Here is a 19,688-nt window from a genome sequence, read left to right on the forward strand (position 1 = left end):
GTGACCTTTTGTTCTCATATTAAGAGGCTATTGAAAAGAAAACTAAGAAGTTGCTAATGCTGTATATTCTCATAATTACAGTTGTAATGATTCTTCCATAAAAACAGACCTTAAGATAGAAGAGTTGTGGATGTTTGTAACTGTATATTGAGTAATAAACTTTTTAAAGGCAGGTATAGAAATTCTTAAGTTTCAAATCGAAGAACTAGCACACTGTTAATGGGCCAAATAGGTATGTGTATGGCAAGTTCTTTTGAAGACACTTGGTACTAGCTGCTGCTATTTGCATGTGCCATTAGTCTTATCTGATATGGCAGGTTTTGCTCTTAACTGGCACTTTTTCAGAGTTGTTCCTTTTCTGGGTGTTGAGCAAGAGTAAGTTTAAACATAGATTTTTCTAGAACTTTGATGTCTCTGATGCAATATTATTAATGTTCTGCAAGAGGTTTTTTCCCTTGTTTAACTTGCCCTTTCTCCCCCCACTCCCCCAGCAGATTTTGATGATTCTGCCTTGCTTTCTATTTTTTGTTTTTCTTGAAGCCAGGTCTCTTGGTTTTGCAGAGCTGGGCTTTTAGCATACACTTATTGTTCCCAGGTGTTTGAAGACTCTGAAAGCTTTTAGGAGGTATAGTGAATTATTTGTAATCCTTCACATTTTAGTTTTGTTATTAGAAAAAAAGCTTTGTATTTTATATCTGGTTTTGAAAGAATCCTTTAGCCAAATACATAGCCAAATAGCCAAAACTATTTTTTCAGGTCTTTGATCTCTGTAAGGTAATTTCAACTCCTTGTTTTCTTGCTATCATTACAGGGATTCCTCTTGGTGAATGCCAGAGGATTTTTAAGACTATGTGGAGTCAATATAATCATACATTATTACAGGTCAAAAAGAAAGTTTGAAATTTCTTTTGTTTCTATGGATTCCGGAACTGTTATTATGTATAATTAGGGTGGTATCTACTTTGAGGGATGTTACAATACTATGAATGAGGACAGCCACATTCTAGGACATGGGTGTTCTGTCAGAAGATAAAGTTAGGTTGGTTTGGGCCTCTGCAGGTCATCCAGTTCAATGCTCTGCACCACAGCAGGTCTGTTTATGTTGTGTATGGATTTGGAATAGAATTTTGGGTACAGAATTAGTCTCTACCAACAAATAAGCTTCTGAGGACTGGATCAGGTATATTAGCTAGGTAGGCTAGCTTGTGTCACTATTTAAGTTAGGTTCTTAACTTACAGTGTGTGTGTGATGTGTGTATGATTTAGTTTCACAAAACACCTGGAGTACCTTTTATATCGTAACTTAAAATTACCACCAAAATGTGGCCTGTAGAAATGCTTTTAAAATTTACCTGGTGGTCAAGAAGCAGCAAATGAAACATGTAAAAATGCTCCTAGTTCTACCCCTAATTCCATAGGAGTGTAAATAATACAGCACTTTCACTTATAGCTCTCAACCACTACTTCCTTTTTAAGAACTGAAAGGGGAAATTATGTGTTTTTTTTCTATCTTCCTCTTTGATGACTTTTCCTAGACTGCGCGTTTCAACAGTTGGACGAGAAAGCCAGGACTACAAATTGTCATAGAAGAGGAGTGTTTATATTTGCAATCTGTGTAACTAGTTGAGATTCGGTAAAGCTACTGGTTGTGGTTTAAGCAGGGCTTTTGATAGGTATATAAATACTGCCCGTGACATTGAAGGCTAATGATTTGGTTTATGAACAGTCCTTCCTGTGCAATTAAAGAACTGATAGGCTGCCATTATATTAATAATATATTATCTGTAACATAGGCATGTAAGTATTTCAAAGCCTATTTCAATGCCCCTTACCCATGGTGTCATCCTGCTTTTTAGTTAAACTTGCACATTTGTTTATTAGTTAAAACAATGTGTGCTGTGTTTGGATAATTTTTAACTATCATGTAAACAGAAGGGAAAATGCTTTTGGTGTTTTTTGTACTTGAACAAATGCACTGCACTGACACATGGACAGCTTTATCTCAGAACTCACTTTTTGTTTTGGAATCTGTGTACACGTGCTACCTTGCCTATTGAAATCAGTACAGGTTATACATACATTCTGTTGCAGAATATTGTCTCCCAATAAATTTAATGCAGATCTGCACTTCAGCTGCGTGTTAACTTGCTCTGACCCCCATGTTCCAGAAGTGGGCTTGGGAAGGTTAAGTTTGGCAGAACACTGCACCAACACAGCTGTCCTGCTTTCTTTAAATTGCTCTGAGACATGCAAATGGCATTCCTGTGGGCTCTTTAGGTCATCCTGTTCTGGGATTTTGTCTGCTTCACAGCCTGGGTAAATGTGCCTGTAGTTGGACAGTTTTGTGTGCAGATGTGCATATAGGTGGGGTATTGTTTTGTCTCCCCTGGTTGATCAAATGAAAACATGCTCAATTTTCTTCTTCCCTTTCCCACATAGCTTTATGTTGAGCCTACCCAGGGTAGGTGTTGCTGGATGAATTTTAGATGATGATGTAAGTTTTATAAACTAATGTTAAAGGATCTGGATGACTAGTCTTTGTATTGAGATCTGTAATGTGTACTCTCTTTGATGTGTATGGCAAGTTTAAACTATAAAACATCTTCCTTTATAATTGCTGTTTTGTATTTCCTGAGATTTACCAAAGTAATTGCATTGTAGTATCATTAAAACCTTTTATGAAGATGTGGTTTTGAGTCTAATGCTATGGTACCTGTAATCCTCTAACATTAAGTCAGTGGCTGGATCTGCTTGCTGGTGTTGTGCTTCGAATTAAGTCTAGAGTATGTTGTGTTGTTCAGCTTCAAATACTGCTTTAGACAGGTTTTACACAGGTGAGCAAAGCTGAGTGGAAACATTATGTCCTGTCCAGACCAAAAGTTTTCGGACAATAGAAGAATTTAAGAACTAGTAAATAAGTCAATGCTTGCTTATACATGTGCACATTTGGAAAAGGGATAATTTTATTTGGCTGCTGCACTTATGCTCAAGGTGTCCCAAGTATTATTTTTTCATGGGACTGTTGTGGCTGTGGGCTAAGTCCCAGCTGTGCTGCATAAAAGTGCTGTTTAACTGCTGCCGGTGCTCAAAGTTGGTGGTTCATATAATGTTTTAGTGATCTGAAATTGAGAAGTCCATTATCTGCATCTAAAAGGGAGCTCTTGCCTGGTGATGTTTAATGAGGTCATTGCTCCTAGTAATAAGAATACTTTGTTGATACCATCAGGGTTAAAGCTGTTAGCTGGGACATGATGCAACCATGAATTCTTCATTAGTGCTAAAACTACTAGCTACTTTGCAAGTATGGAATAAATATCTGGTGATATGAATCTCTTTTGCCTTTCCTTAAGCTGGAATAAAATCTGAGAAATTGTATCATGACCATCTGCTTGATGGCATATTAAGAAGAAGAAAAGGAAATGGAACAGCTGACCTTCCAGAATGGAGGCATTTGCATCTTATCATATTTTTGACATTTCTGTTACTGGATTGTGCTAGAACTAAACATTCTTACAGCTGGTAAAGATTCAGTGGCTTAACAAGTGACTTGGTGCAAGAGAACTGCCGGAGTATGAATGTCCGAGTCTGTGGCAGGCACTAAGGACTGTAGCTAAAAGCTAAGGCTAAATATACAGACAGCTATTACCTGAGTTCCCGGCTGTTCATTAGAATTAGTAATATGTCAGCACAACCTGTTTAGGGGCTGTACTAATAAATCAGTAAATGCTGTTTCAGTGAGAAATTGTATTGGAGTAAAGAGCTTTTACAGCAGGATCCATTTTAGAATGAGAATCTGTGATTATATATGGACAGAAAATGGTTTTTATCTTGGGACTTAGCTGTGTCTGTAAATGTAATAGTTGACTAAACCTGGTTATATTTAATGGATGAGAGAGTGGAAACATGAGTAAGAATACACCCAGAAAGAGGTAATCTGCTTTCTATGAGTAGACTCCTCAATCTGAAGAGAAGTTGCAACTTCTGGGAAGTTCTAGTTGAAGTCTGAGCTAACATGGTGAAATGAACACACAAGTGAAACAAATATTTGGAACATAGGAAGGGGCTAGCTTTTTGCAATCTCAATAATACCAGTGGCTGTGTAATTACTAGGAAAATAGAAAGTATTTCAGTGACTACTGAGTTGAGTATGAAAAATGGGCCAATTCAGTTTTTCCTCTTAAAATTTTTGACCCTTTTAATTCATGCCCCGGGGTTTCCTTCCCATAAAGCCAGAGGTGCTGCAGTGGATGTGTGGGACCGACCTGCTACTGATCTTCCAGCTGTTTGTTGTTTGATTGGGGTTTTTTCCCCCATTGTTGGTTTCATGGTCTTCTTTTAAGTTCACTGTGCATGTGAAATACTAGGGTAGTTATTCACAGAACTTCTGATTGCACTAGAATTTCTCACTGATTTTATAATTATTGATAAAATGTTCCGTGTCAGTGGAGGAGAAGAACACTGGTAATACATTCTCACAAATCAGACAGGAGTTAGATGCACTGCAGTTGCTCATACAGCTGGCCAGCAGTGCAGATTTTTTAGTTGTGTCCGTGAGTAGCTTTGAGTACCCTTCTAACAACTTGGCGAGGGTTGGTTTTTTTTCTTGGTTTATGCATATGCTGTGTGAAGTTAGGCTGGTGGAGATTAGTTCCCCGTTTTCCTGATGTGATGCATTGAATTTTTGAGCAATTAAAAGAGCTGTACTAGAGGTTACCTTTTTAGTGTAGCCTTTGAAGTGTGAGCACTGTTTACTGGCATCTTAGGAGAAAGTTTATCTGCTTTGATAAACAAGCCTTTAGAACTTTATGACCTTGCTTGAAGGATTATTGTGATGGGAGGAATATGTTGCATATTTATTTTACATAATCAGAAGTGGTAAATTCGGTTAAATGCAGCTTGTTTAAGTGTAAAACACTTAAATACCTGCCTACACTTGAGACATATTAAGGGTATTATCATTTAAATGTCTGAGTTATAATTATTAAAATGTTGTTTAACATGCTAATAGTGTTGTAAGCCAAACTTACAAGTTTTGAAAGTATTCTAATTTAAATACTTGAGTTGTTTTTCTCAAGTGTTACAGCTTCCAGTTCTGGAAAATAGACTATGGATGACTGTTCTTTATAAAATGAAGTGTTAACAGTTTTTTTCAGGCATGTTGAAAGTCATTGTTATTCTGGTTTCCACCTTCGTCTTACTACTGCCCCTTCTGCAAAGTAAGAAAGACAAGATTCCCAGCCTTCTTTAGTAGCACCTATGATTCCTCATCTTCTGTCCAAGTGGGTCATGTGGGCAAGTGTCATGGGGCAGCCACACCTATGTGATTTTAGGGGCTGGAGAGAAGAAAATTAGGGGAAAGAGGTGTAAGATGAAAGGCTGGAATTAACTTTTCTGATTGTGTGTCTCATTCTTTCTAAGTACACGCAGTCAGTTCTTGAGCGACCTTTCTCTGATTTAAGCCTGCTACCCATATTTAAATGTGGTGTGCAGGTGCTTAGGTACTATTAGGGGCTTGAAGCACATCTGTATGGTCAGGAGAACAGTAGAGCTGAGCTTCATACCAGCACTGAGGCATAAATAATTTTACAGTATTGGGGATAAAAAACCAGGTGAGAATAGCACTGAGCAGTAAAGGTACCATGGAGTCTGATTGTGTTGGAAATGCTCTGAGGAAAGGATAGAAACAAGGCAAGTGATGTTTCCAGTGGATGAACTGATGCAAAAGAGAATATTAAGAGATTATTAGAAACTTAGGAACAATTGAAGTCACAGTTGCACACTTTAGATTGCAAGTTGCTCTTTAAAAAAAATAGAAGAACCAACAGGAAACATGTATTACCACTTCTCCTTTTTAAGTTTATTTGTACCATCCAGCATAGGTGCTTGAAGAGCTGTTGAAAAAGTCATCGTAAAGGTTGAAATTATCATTTGAGGTAACAAAGATTTGCCTTGAAAATTTTCTGTGTTGTCTGCTGTGTGAATGTTCAGTTTTTTAAAATGCATGCTTCTCTCAGCTTAATTTGTTCAGTTCTGTCAAAATATCCTTGACGTTAAAAAGAGCCATCGGTATGAGCAATGCAGAAATGGCAGTTGTAATGAGCTTCAGTTATAGCAAAATAACTATTTCTTAATCAGACAGATTATTTTTTTTTCATGGAACTACTCGTATAATTGGAAGACACGTCATCTTCAGTGAAACATTTTAGGGAAAATAGTTTTATCTCTTTGTAGAAGACTTGTAGTGAGGAGTATCCTGTCTGTCTGCCATATTTGAGACTTAATTGTTTACCACTTCACCTGTTTTGAAATAGGGTATTTTTAAGGGTTATTTTGTGACTTGTTAATGAGAGTGTGGGATGTTAGTTTGCTGCTGTGGTTTTGATTTATGATTTTAAATATCAGCATGGAACTACTTACGTTCATTTACATGATTCTGTTGCAGCTAAAATAGCTTACTGTGTACGTAATTTAGTTTTGAGTGTGTTGCTTCATGAAGAAATCTAAGAATCCAGTTTGCATTGTAGTTGATACCAAGTAGAGATGAATATTTGTGTCCTGGAACTGACACAATGATTACTCCTTATAGGTGTGGAATGTACAAGTTCTAGTAATTTTCTTAAAAAATCAGTGGTTGTTCTTTTTATTTTCTTTATTAAATTATTTAGTTGAAACAAGTTGGTGAGTTTTCTCCTGTGGTTTTTTTTTTTTTGGGTGGTATTTTGTTTTTAAAAGTTGTTCGTTTTTTTTTTTTTCCTTTGCTTTGAACTGAATTGTTGAGGTATGCATTGAATTTTCAGTTGAATTTGTGCTGCACATAAAACTGAGAGAAGATAAGCAGGAATCTATTGCATGTTAAGTGGTATTGAGGTTCCAGCTGATGGATAGACTCACTGTGGGTATACTCCATTCTGGGTTGCAGAGCAAAATGTTTGTAAATCATGCAGAGTTGGTAAACCTTTAGAAAAAGGGGAGTGAAAGAATAGAAGGTGATGGTTGTTCCGAGTGAAGTTTTGGAATTATTATTGTATAACTGGCAAATAAGTAAATGTGTTGCATTCTATCATAAGAAACTGCAAGAATGCTTCTGTTGTAACTTATCATGGAATATGACTGTTGAGTGACTTGCTTTGTGTCAATGATGGTTGTTTTCTCTTAAAGTAATAAATGAACATTGACTTAATAATTTGCATGTTCGCTCTTGTATATATGAGTGACTGATAAAATCCAGATGGACTTTCTGACATGTTAACAGTTTATAAATTATTTTCTGCAATATAATTTAGGTATCAACAGAATAGTTAGGAATAAAGGGTTAAGTTCAATTGGTTTGAAATGCCTGCTGTTTTTCTGTCAGAATGATATTGATGTTTGTTATCCTGGGATTTTTCTTGCTCTACTTTGTTACTCCACTGTTGATGTGGTTTACACATTTCTGTTTACTAATTTACTGTTTCTGCTATTTAAATTTTCAAGCTAAACCTTTCAAAGGGAAGTGAAGAAAACATCAATGTTTGTGCCTGTGAAGAAACACTGAGGTTATAAAACTGCTGAGAAAAAGAGAAGGCGAACGTTGCTGGGTGGTGGTTGATGATGAAGTGTGTCATGCTTTGAATTAGTTCTTGTTGACACTGGTTCAGTGGAAGTATTGGAGGTCTAGAGACTCCAACTGCTGAGTCTGGAAGTTGTCAGCCCATCCTGTTTGTGCAATCAGTAGGTACATAAGCTGCTCAAGTTGTCAGCTTTGAATTAAGTATGAAAAGTGCAGTTTAACAAGGTAAGTGAGGGACCATGGTTAACAGAACATGTTTATTTTATCTGACTTGAACCTCATTTTAAGAAACAGAAAAACAAGCCATGGAATAAGCAAATAAAAATACAGGTTTTGTCCCATGAGAACTTATTAACAAATTATGTATTTGTGTGTGTCTGGAAATGCAGCACCCCTTTGATTTTAAGGTACCCTCTCTCAAAACGAGACTACAGGATATTCTGTGGTGTGCTTCTAGTCCTAGCCATTTCTGTGCTTTGCACATGTTGCAGTTGCGTGATGGAGGGGAACCGGTCTACACTCTGTTCTTCCACATGTACAGTTTTGGTATTTTTCTTTTCCAGAAGAAACCAGAGCATATAAACAGGGAGGAAGCTGGAGATATGGTGCAACTAAGCAGATGTTTGGGAGAGTAGCACAGCTGTGTGCACTGCACAGTGCCTTTCCTGCAGTTGGGTGCACTGTGAAACACTATTCCTCCACAGCATAGACCTGATGCAAAAGAAGGAAATTGTTAGGATGACAAATAGTTGAAACGCTTGGAGAAGAAAGAGAGCTGACTCCTGATACTTCCCAAAACTTCAGTGGGAGAAACTGAGTGCTACTAGGGAATGTGCTATTCAGTAAAGCCAAGAGAGTGTAAAGACTGAGGTCATGCATACTTACTTTCCAGGAACTGCTGCAGTCTGCCATTTAAGAATATCTAACCCACAACTGCTTCTTCAGCCGCTAGGAACTGCTGTCAGGTGGAAACAGGGGAAAGAGGTAATTTTAAGATAGAATAGTAGGAGGACTTGCTTCCTTCTTTTGAAGTCTGTGGTAGGCAGACTTAATTCCTACCTGCTAACAGGAGCAGTATGAAAAGGTGCTTTCATGTAAGAAGGTCTTACCCTTTTCTTGTTACCTGTATCTGCTAGGTTATGTATTTTCATTGAATATTCACATGGATCTGTGTATAAGCAATCAGGAGAGCTGTTACTGAACTATGTTTCTGTTAAAACAGAATACAAATTTTATACATCTTCATTGTTTTGAGACTGACTGGGCAGACTTTGCAGGGTTTTTCCTGCTTTTGAGTGGAAAATACTGTTTTAAAATAATTTTAGCCAAAGCTTCACAAATTTGGTTGTGTAGGTTGTATTTTTTTTTCGTTATGACAGAGTCGAGATAAGGCAAAGCTGTAATAATACAATGAAACATTCTGGCAACGTGCATCATCTGTAGGGTTTGATACGCCTGGTATTTGCATTGGACCCCAGTACACCTCTTGGCTGCATAAGAAAACTATTTTCCAAAAAGTTTAGAAGAAAAAAGGAATGGGGCACATACTTCTCTTGAGTTTGTGTTTAACCATGTTGCTCTTAATGCTGCCAATTCCTGGTGGCCCAACCCATTTTCCTTTGAAACAAACTATGGGTAGCATCTAATCCTAATTCAGAGTTATTAAAACTTCATACTAATACTAGACAATTACAGGTAACACGAAAGTCTTGCTGATTTTTCTTTAATCAAAGTATAGTCTTGTTTACAGGCATATTAAATTTAAGCTTGGGTGACAAACCTCTTGGTACGTCAGAGCTTATTACTTACCAGTAAACGTTTCTTGTGGGAAGGCTGTGTTTGTACTGGGAGTGCAGTTTGAATTTTATGTGAACTTAAATTGAGGGTTCATCTGTTTTGGTGATATGCAGTACAGATTTTGGTTTTTGTCATGGAGGAGAAGGGCCAGTGTAGATGGGAGTGATTGGATGTGCAGTACCAGTGCATTGCCCTATTATTAAATGTCATTATCATTTTTAATGACTGGAGAAACAAAGCCTGCTGAGCTTTCTTCCGTGTTCTGTCAGGGCTGTAGATTTCAACATAATTCTTTAAATATCTTTGCTTTAAGTTACCAGTCATATCCTTCTGTCAGTTGTTTTCGTCCTTTTTCTTTTAGCAAATTACTTATTCTTCTGGATTGCTTTAGTTTCTGGACTTTCTCTTCTAAAAGCCAAGGTAATGAATTGTAGCAGAACTTAATATGTTAAAAATCAAGAATACATTTCAAGGTGTTACCTTTGTAAGGAAAAAGCCCAACTGTTCTCAAAATACTGGTTTCTTTGGAAAGCAATATTTTTGAACTGCTGATTAGGCATGGAAAAAGATTTGCATGTAATTCCAGTTCATTTGCGGCATATGGCCCATTTTTAACTAGATATTTTTTGCCATTGATTAGGAAATTCAGCTTCTAAATTTAATGTGAAAAGGCTTTGACAGCATTCTGATTTTTACATATGCTTATTCTGGGTGGAATTTCAGTAACTCGCATAATTTCTGTAGCAGGAGCACTCAAGCTGAGAAACCTTACTTTAAAATCTGAGAAGTAGATTTGCTAATGTAGCTTAAAAGTAGCTTTATGTTTGAGGCTCCAGACTATAGATAGAATTAATAGTTTAGGCAACCCACGGTATGCGTGCTATAATTAATGGAAATTTCCATATAAAAATATCCCCATTCATGATACAAAGAATCTTCAACTTTAGCTTCCGATGTGTACTTGTGATTGAATTGGTTTGCGTTACCAAAGCTGGGCAGGAGTTTGTATAATTACGTTGCCCTCTAGTGGTTGTAACTCAGGTTTAAATAGTAAAAAGCAAAGGCATTTTCATGCTTAAGGAAGGAATTTGATGAGTCTTGCTTGCAAATGATTATGTTGTGTTTTTACAGAAGCAATGTCTTCACTGGTCTGTGGAACAGCTACTTCTGTGAATACTGAGTAACACTAGGACTGTATTGAGAAAACCTAATATGCTAATATGTAATTTGACAGCGGGGAATACTGTTCATATTTATTATGACAGAATAAAAAACAATCTTGATGGTTTTATTGTGTAATTTAACTTTTTTTTTTCTAATCTTATGATTATTATTGGTGTGCTGGTTGCAGTCTTTGGGGATGTGCCTTTGGCTGCCTAATGGGAAGGGTAGAGTGGCACTTTAATCTTTTCAAGAAGCTTTGTATTCAGCGAATACAAATGTGAGTGGATATTTAAGAAAAAGTCTTTCAGATCACATGAATTTGTTCTTTTGTGATTCTTGATAGACAGAATCATTTTTTTGGTTCATTTTTTCTCTGCGAGTGCCCCTCTTTTGTCTAATACTAAGCATCACAACTGAGTTAATGAGAGAAATCACTTGATAGCCATTCATCTGTGGGCAAACAATAGACCAGTTTCTACATTGAGCAGGACAAGTTTCTTGCATGGAAAATCTTACTAGTCAGAGCAACTAGTAATATTTCTGTAATTTTGCCTGTGCTTTCCAGGATTCAGACTGTCTGTACTTTTTCTGATGATGGTGCTGAACTACAAAGAATGACTTAAGTGATTCAGCATAGATAGTATCAGCAGCTTAGTATCACTGCTTTTAGGAGGTGAAATCTGAAAAATTTCTCTGTATGTTTCTAGTCATTAAAAATGTATATCATCTTGGTAAAAAAGATGGTTTGTTGTGTTTTGTCAGTTGGACACTGTGACCTGAAATCTGCATATAGGTGGTTGGAAGTGTTTTCATATGTGGAAGGCTCTGCCGTTTGGAAAATGACCTGATGGCTGTTTCAAGAATGGAAACATCGATGAAAGATATTTCTGACTGACAATCTAGAGCCAGTGTTGCTAGAAAGAAGTTCTGTTTGTACTTTGAGAGATGTTTTCCATGTTATAGAGGGGAATATGACACAGTCCAAAATAAAAATTGCAAGGCTTGATAATGTATTTGAGAGGTGCAGATGAATACTCTAGAGCTTTGCAGCTGAAAGAGTGTGAGATTGCCAGTAGTACTTTGCAATTCCCTTGCCCTGCTCCTCATGTTCACTGGGAAATGGGTTGTGGGCACTTACCATGTGTTCTAAGTACTTTTTATTGACAAAGACTTTTAAAAGGCACTCAGGTTGGTTTTGGTTTTTTTTTAAAGCTTGTCTAAAGAATGAAATTCATGGGCAGAGTGTTAACAATGTAATGTCCTTGATGACTTTGTGGGTATGATGGAAAATAGCTAGAAAAAGAAGTCATCAAAATGCTTTGTAGAAAGCTTCACTGAAATAATTACCTGGTTTGCTAACGTGGCAACACTTGCCCGTTTACTCTGTAGATCCAAGGTACCATGTATGTGATTTTTGCCCTTGTCCAGGACCAGTAGGTCGCCATGAGTCACTGTGTTTGAAACTGTAATTACCATATCCTTGAACACCTTATCTGCACTCTGCCCATTCCTCTGCATCTGCTGGGGTTATTCTGGTGTGAACTGCTGAGAACGCTGCAGCACCTGCCCTTTGTTCTGAAGCTAGTAGCATGCAGATAGGGAGATGGCTGACTAATAGTCTGTAAGATCCCCTGTGAAAAATGAGCTCATGCAATCTCCCACATTGCTGGCAGACCCGTCTCAGTACGTGGATGTGTGCTATGGGTATTTCTTAAGCTTAAAAAAAAGAAAAAAAGAATTATTTTATTAGAATTTGAAACCTGAAAAAAATATAATAAAATAATCTTTTTTTGTTTTTAATTGTAAACTTTTTTGTCTTAAAGGAACACCAGAATAATCTGCTTTTGTTCATGAATACCAGCACTCAGTTACTGCTTGCTTTCAAAGTCTTGACCCAGGAATCAGTGGCAAATAGCTGCAGCCTCCTCCCAGCCTATTCTCGCTCTCACTTAGTTGGAGGTATGGCTTGGCAGTGCCTTGAGTACAAATATTAAACTCCCAATTGTCAAATTTCTCCTCTGTGCTGGAAAATGAATTTTCCATCTTTGGCTGGAGCCGCACCCTTCTCTGTGAGTGTTTGGTTTCCAGTTAACTGCATTTGCTCTGGGTAGGGAATGCTGAACTTCAAAACACAGAATGAAAATAAATTTTTATTTAAGAAAAAGGTTTAGTCCTTACTTGATGCAAACCTTCAGAAAAACATAAAGGAGCCTATTGCTCTGGTGACCCCTTGTTTTTGGTATGAGGAAGTGTGCCATGAACTCTCACTATACTGTATTTTGATAGTATTTGTGGTTTGGATCTGTTACAGTAATTTGAGTTTGACGTGATTAAAGTTAGTACTGTGTCGTCTGTACCCAGGCAGTTCTTAGGAGTCAGGACTTTTGCTTATGCATCTTTACTGGCTGCACTGAATTTGTATCACCATGACATTAAGCTTATCTTCAGTATGGTCATTTTAACTGTAGTTCAGAAATGTACTGAACATTATTTTTCCTTGTGACATCTGTCGTTTTAATAAATAGTTCAGGAACAGATGATGTCAGAAAGCAAGACATTTTTGTGCAAAGGAGAGATGCATTAACAAGGTCTGTTTAAAGAAACCAACTGTAGTTGCATTAGAAAAGTCCTTTCAAGTGGATTATGTCCCTTACTAAAAGGGAGGGAGAAAACTTCTTTAATACATTTTTTTTTCCCTAGGGTATTTTTAGTTTTCATGGAGTGTTACTGTGACAGTACCAAACCACTACTGCGTTTGGAGGGGTTTGTGAAATCTGATGAGGTTTTTTTTTCTCTATCTGAATGTGTGATCCCTGGGAGTTTTCTCTGTCATAAAACAGCAGTATGGAATTAATGGTAGTAGGTAAACACAGAACCCAGTGTGGAAGGAGGAGAAATGAGGAAAGGTTAGAATAGTTTCAAGAACTTCTCCCTTCATTCCGTACACAGTTGAAAAGTGAACATGTGAGAAGCGATCCTTCTTTGCAAGGAGCAGAGGAGCTTTGATGTAATGATTAACTAATTGGAGAAACTCAGCAGAGGGTAGCAGCTTTTGCAGTATTGCACCTGCCTTGAAATGTCGGGGGTTGGGGTTGAGAGTTTGAGTTTCTTGATAAACTAATGAGCTGCCTTACAGTTTTGCTTTCATGTAAGTAGATCTTCTCTTCCGGCTCTTCGTCTGGTGGAGTATCTGGTAATCTTGGCTTCTCTTGTGGTTTTTCTATTTGCTTGTCAGTGAAAAATGTAATTCTTCGCTGATAGAAGTTTAATAATTCAAATTTCTCAAGGAAAATGTCAATTTCAGTTAATATTTTGCTAATCACTTATTAATTCAAGATTTTTGGGGAAGGGGAAATAACGCATAATGTCAGTACTGGATTGCTTGGTCTAAATATTTACTGTGCAGATCCTGACAGTATTTTGAGATTTCCATTTTGAAAAAAACATTTGGGTTTCATTTGTCTTCTGCTTTTTCTGTCAATTCTGCCTATTCCCCGATGTTTTCCCATTAAAACAATTTACTGTTTATCTTAGTAAGTGTTGTAGACATTATATTTTAGTTTTTCTTTATGCTAGATTTTTATGAGATCAGTCTCGAAATGTAAAGACCAGGAGAGATTTATGCCTTACCTCTGGTCTTAAATTAGGGCAAAGCTGTGTTGAAATATGACAAATCTACCTTTTTATGTCATACTTTTCATTGCAGTAGTTGGAGACAAGACCACAGTTCATTTTGATCCTGCACTTCATAAAGTTGGCCAAAGAATGTTACTATCAAGTTTAACCACTTCTTGATCATGAATTAAAGCATTTTAGTCTTCTTAATGGTCTTAGTGTTTTTTCCCAGGGGAGAATATTAGTACAGGTGCTTTTGCCACTGGAAGGTAAGAGAAAATTGTAATGATAACTTGCCGACCTTTAGGAACATACATTTGAAAAATAACAAATAAAAAAAATAATAAAAAAAAATCAGAGTTCTATATGGCAACCTGATCATTGCAGAGCTTGTAGTTCTGTGTCTGGATACATGTATCCTGCAAATAGAGTCTTTAGGACTTTGTACAAGATAATGTTTACTTTTGTTACTGCAAAGTTTGAGTATGTCATGTTGCCAAAGACTCACTGAATTTATTACAGTAAGCAATAGTGTTTAGCTTTTATTCTAGTTTTGGAAGAAGGTATTCATGTAAGGGCATCAGGATTGATGAGTATTTCAATGGTATTTTGCTGAGGTTATCTTAAGTGGTTATCCTGAAGAAGCTAGAATTTCTGGGTAACGGCCTATTAAGGTGTTTTGTTTCTTTATTTGAAAGCCATATAATGTTGCAGTACATTTCTGTAATTGATTAATATTAAGAACACGGTAACATTAAGCAAAACCTCAGAAAGTCACCTTGTCCGTATTTTTTCCCGAGGGTAAATGTTTTGATGTAGTGATAGACGTTGATGTTGGTTATATGAAGTAATCACTGGTATCGCAGTGATACATGATCCGTAGCTGTATAAATGTCTTGCATAACAAGAGACTGAGCTTCCTTAATAAAATAATGCAGAACAACCTCTTTGCAACAAGTCCAGTATTGTTATAGAAACCTGTTTTTTTTTTTTTTTATCTAGTTTTTCCTGTTTTTATGAGTCCATTACACTAGTCAGGTTTTTAATACGAAGCAGGGAAGTTGTTTCAAAGCCTCTGTATGTTGTGTAGGATACTGTCATCTATGACTGCAGTAATACACTCTTTGTTATATTGCTTATTCTAATAAGTCAACTTGAGCATCTTGGGACCGTGTGCGAGTAATCATTTCTTGGGAATCTTTCCCTTGTTCGCACTTTATTGTAAACATAATTTACTTTGGCACTTAAAGCAGTAGTATACCTTAAAAATCTGTCAGCATCTTCAGGATGAGAATTTCACACAGAACTAAAATTATACTCGAGCATTTTCATGTAGGCTGAAAATTCAAATTTTTTGTTTTCCTCGAGAAAATTGTATAGAATTAGTACTGAGTTGGGGAATATTTTTGTAGAAAACTTTTCTGCTTTGTCTATAATCAGAATGGAGTTGCATTTCCTTTTTGAAGGCTGTTAATGTCCTTAATCTATTTTGTGATTTACTTAGAAACGAGGGTTTTAAAGCATGACATGTGTGAAGGGACAGACTGATTCAGCTGTGAAGAGCATAAATATAAAATTGCTCTACTTGTCCTGAAACCTTCCAGCATTCTTAGCAGAAGGCTGATTTCCAGGAATTCCTGAGGACAAAAGTTAAGTAAAAGAGGTATTCTAAGGAGTAGTAATTAGTAACTATGGTGACAGATGTCTCACTGTAGCAAGTCAGTCAGCTATATATAAACTAAATTACTTGTAAATTAGACCTCTTCCTCTAGATCTCTTTTTAAAAATAGCCTTTTGCATCCAAAGTATTGACATTGATGTGGAGAGAGAGATCTATTCTGGTATGGTGGTGTCATACTTTGTGGTAAAACATTTTATCTTGAGGTTTTTGGAAAGTGTCTTGTCATCTTTCTCCTTTTGACAGTGAATGCATTTCTGGATTATTTGAATAATCTACAGATAGATCGGTGCTCCTGAGTAACTTTTACCCTTTTGAACTATATGCCATACCTTCTGTTTACCACATAAAACTTTATTCAGTGAGGGGAATGAATATTGTGTACCATGCCTTCTATTACTTCAGGTCTCACCATTCAGAATGGATCTTCAATTCAAGTGTACTTATTCCAGAAGTTGGAGGAATGAGGTGGTGCTGCACAATCGAGGGTGGTCAGGACTTGTTTTTCTGTGACTGGGTGTTTTACTGCATTTTGCAGTTATGGAATGTGATTGTTGGGAGGGGTTAACTTCACAGCTGTCAGGTTAGGTTGCAAATTGTTGTTTCTGGAAAAGAGAGTTTGCGAGGTTACTTGAATGCCACTGGTTCTGCCCGAATAGGGTGAGAGTAAAGACGTTAGCAAGGGGAACCATCCTTTCTGATAATGTTTCTATTAATGTTGGTTGAATTCCAGCTTTGTTATTGTTTGTATTTTTTGGGAGAAGGAAGAAAAGCGGGGGTGTGCAGATTTGGGCATCCAAGCTTTGGATGAGTGCACAATCGTAGAGTAAAAGCACTGTATAAGCTATTACTTTGATATTGGTATCCTGCTATGATCATCTTATGAAAGAATTTTTTCCATGTAAATTACCATCACCATAGTATTACTGTATTTTTTCCAGAAGTTTTGTTGTTGTAGGTGTTTGGAATGTTGATAGTTCCTTTTAGAACTAATGTAAATAAAAGAAATCAGAAAGTGGATTGGGATGTCCATACAGTTCTGTATTGGCCATTGTTGGGAGGTTCCGGGAATTGCAATGCTGTTTGTTTACTTACATTTTATGAAAGCAAAGGTGATGCAGGTTGTCATGGTGGGTTTTTGTTTTTAATTCAGACAGCTATCTCCTAATACAGAGAACTCCAAATTCTTATTTTGAAATGTACTTTGTCTTAAGATTCTGACGTGCAGCTTTTGATTGAAATCAGATGGTTGACATTGTTAAGTACAGCTTGCTCTCTGCCATTCTCTTCTTGAATGACGATGCTGCAGTGGGAGGTGTGAGTGCATGGCTTAGGAACCAGCTTCTAAAGTATGCTCATTTTTAGCTCAGGTCATTGTTATGTACCACCCAAATTAAGCAAACTGAAGTCATAGGAATTCTGCAACCATGCTGAGGTGTTCATCTGTCCCTGCCTTCGAGCCAACTGGAGCAGATAACTAGGATGGTGGTGGGTTCAGCTGCCTTTGTTTCTTTCATCCATTACCATGTGTGAGTTGAAGATGTCAGTCTTGAATGGCACTGTGATTGTGAAAGATATGTGGGACTATGGTTTGAAGTTGAGGGCAGCAATGAATAATTAAAGCAAACTTTGGAGACAAGCAGTAGAGATCTTCATCCTCATTCTTTTATATGTATACATAAGCTTTAAATTGTGAACTTCAGGTTTTGCTTCTGCTTAAAATTTAAGAACTTGGGTTGTGATGTAGTTTGATGTCAAAAACTTTTAGCCATCTTCTGCCAATTTTTTTAATGTGAATTAGTTCGAAAAAAATGCAGCAACACTGTTCAAGAATTTTATTTGATGATAAATACCCCGAACCATTTAAATAAAGTGGTTTTAAGCTCCATGTAGCTAGTTCTAAAACTTAATAATTAAAAACTATTGCTTAGTCTTTTTTGTAGCCTTCCTGTTAATAATGATCACTTCCTAATACAAATCAATAAATCCTTTTAAAGTAAATGTCTGACATCCTGTTTCTGAGTTTTCCTGATGTGAAGTAGGTTATGTGGATTGCTGCAAATATTGAAGAATATTATGGGGCTATTGATTAATAATAACCTTGAATCCTGAGCGTTTCACCTTCAGACTGGTAAGATTAATTACAAGTACTAGCAAATATGGGGTTTGAATAGTGGTTTAGAAAGTAATGGGCACAACAGGTAGGAGATGGTATTAGCTCTGCAAACATGTTTTCATGGGTTGTTTTGGGTTTTTTTGTGAATGCTTTTAATATGCCATAATTTAAAACTCTGATAGGTGTAAGTGTACCTTTAGAACTCGCCAGTTAAAATAAGCAGTGCAGTGTTGTATGTCAAAAGAAAGATCTGTGCTGAAATGTTTGCAGGTACAACACACCTGGAGATGTTTGCTCTGTTTCGTTGAGGAAGGTGGCATTTTACTACTGAGCAGCCCAGAGTTGAAGACAAACATGTTTCATGCAGAGCTTAAGCTCTTAGAGCCTCTTGGTGTTTGGCATTGCCCCTCTGTGTAAAGTGATTTCTCTTCCCACAAATTCAGCATGTCTTCGCCTCCCTTTCATAGCTCCAGTGTCCTTCTCTGGTAAACCTTGCTGACTTTAGCTCAGAGGAAGGTTAAGCTGAATGACAGGGCCTGTAGTGAACTTCAGAGCACTTGAGCTATCGGGCCATGGCAAGCAGCAGAGGGTTTAATACTTTAGAGCACTTCAGATGTTCAGATACATCCAGAAAAAGGCTGAACTCTGTTTATACCCAGACTCAGTTATGCTGGCACAAAACTGCTTTTACTGCCACAGTTTATTTTGCTTGACAACAGGTATGAACAACCAGCAGGGTTGTCCTGGCAGTACAGTCAACAAAACTTTAAGGTGTAAATGGACACAGAACAACTTGGTCAGCAGAAGAGCATATTCCCTGCTGTCCCCTTCCTCTTGCTCCTTGGAGCTACTGGCGGGTTGGGAAGGATAGTACTGAATTCTTGGTGAAAACTGACAATTTTAACCTTTTTCATTAGAATGACTGGATTTACATTAGTATTACACATTCAGTTGAAATTTAGGGTGAATATGTTTTATCCATTGCTATATCAAATAAGGGGGGTGGGGTGTCTCTTCTTACTGCATAGAAAGAATGGTTTATTATTTTGCAAAGAAGTTACTGAAAAACACTAGCAAGTTGTGCTTCTCTGGGGGTCTTCAATACTTACGGCCCTAAATAACCATTGAATAGCTGCCAGTCCTTCAGTCTGTTCAGACTGGAAAATCCCTGTCTCACAGCTGGGCAGTTTTAGTTTCATAGCGTGTGTCTGCTGCAGGTAGCTGAAATAATCTTAAAAAGGAGATTTGCTAAGAGCTCAGAAGTTAATGCACTGGTTTTGTTGGCAAGTTGAGGGAGCTGGAATTAAGTAAGCAAAGAGCTATTAGATCCATGTGTTGAAGAAATATTAAAGTAAATAGAAAAGCAATTTTGCTTGATGCACCCCACCCTGTGAATTATGCTTGCTCATGGAGACAAATACTTCTACTTCCTTGATAGGTGGGTGGAGTTAGGCAACTGAGAAGAAAGAAATTTAGGATGTGTCTAAGCAGACCAGAATGAGAAACTCAATCAATTGGATCTGGAGATAATTAAGCATTTAAACTTCTCTGTTTTGCAGCCAAAAGACTGATGTGGAATTCAGTATGGTTTGCACAGTGTACTCTGCTAGCAGAAGTGCTGCTCCCAAAATGAGAAAGTACTCTGTGTTAATACTTCAAGGAAGATACAATCTTTTAATAGTACGGGAGAAGAAGCTTTATGGTTTGATAAATGTGGGCCACATTGCTTGACCCCCTTACTTATTGTTTTAAATTCTTTGTGCATGATT

General features: G+C 37.1%; 1 protein-coding gene across 31 annotated transcripts in view; it reads left to right on the plus strand.

Moving 5' to 3' along the window:
* Positions 1–19,688, plus strand: part of SLMAP (sarcolemma associated protein) — an 88,613-nt gene that overhangs the window by 8,944 nt on the left and 59,981 nt on the right. Inside the window, exon 1 of one of the 31 annotated variants that reach the window (XM_065687571.1) lies at positions 610–625. The exons of 29 other annotated variants lie outside the window; for them this stretch is intronic. The gene's annotated coding sequence lies outside the window, so the exon portion shown is untranslated. Of the gene's footprint in view, positions 1–609; positions 626–13,603; positions 13,659–19,688 lie in introns of those variants that run through there. One more of the 31 variants, XM_065687570.1, reaches the window with a different exon arrangement.

This window comes from Lathamus discolor, chromosome 7, assembly GCF_037157495.1.
Source record: "Lathamus discolor isolate bLatDis1 chromosome 7, bLatDis1.hap1, whole genome shotgun sequence".
Taxonomy (NCBI): domain Eukaryota; kingdom Metazoa; phylum Chordata; class Aves; order Psittaciformes; family Psittacidae; genus Lathamus; species Lathamus discolor.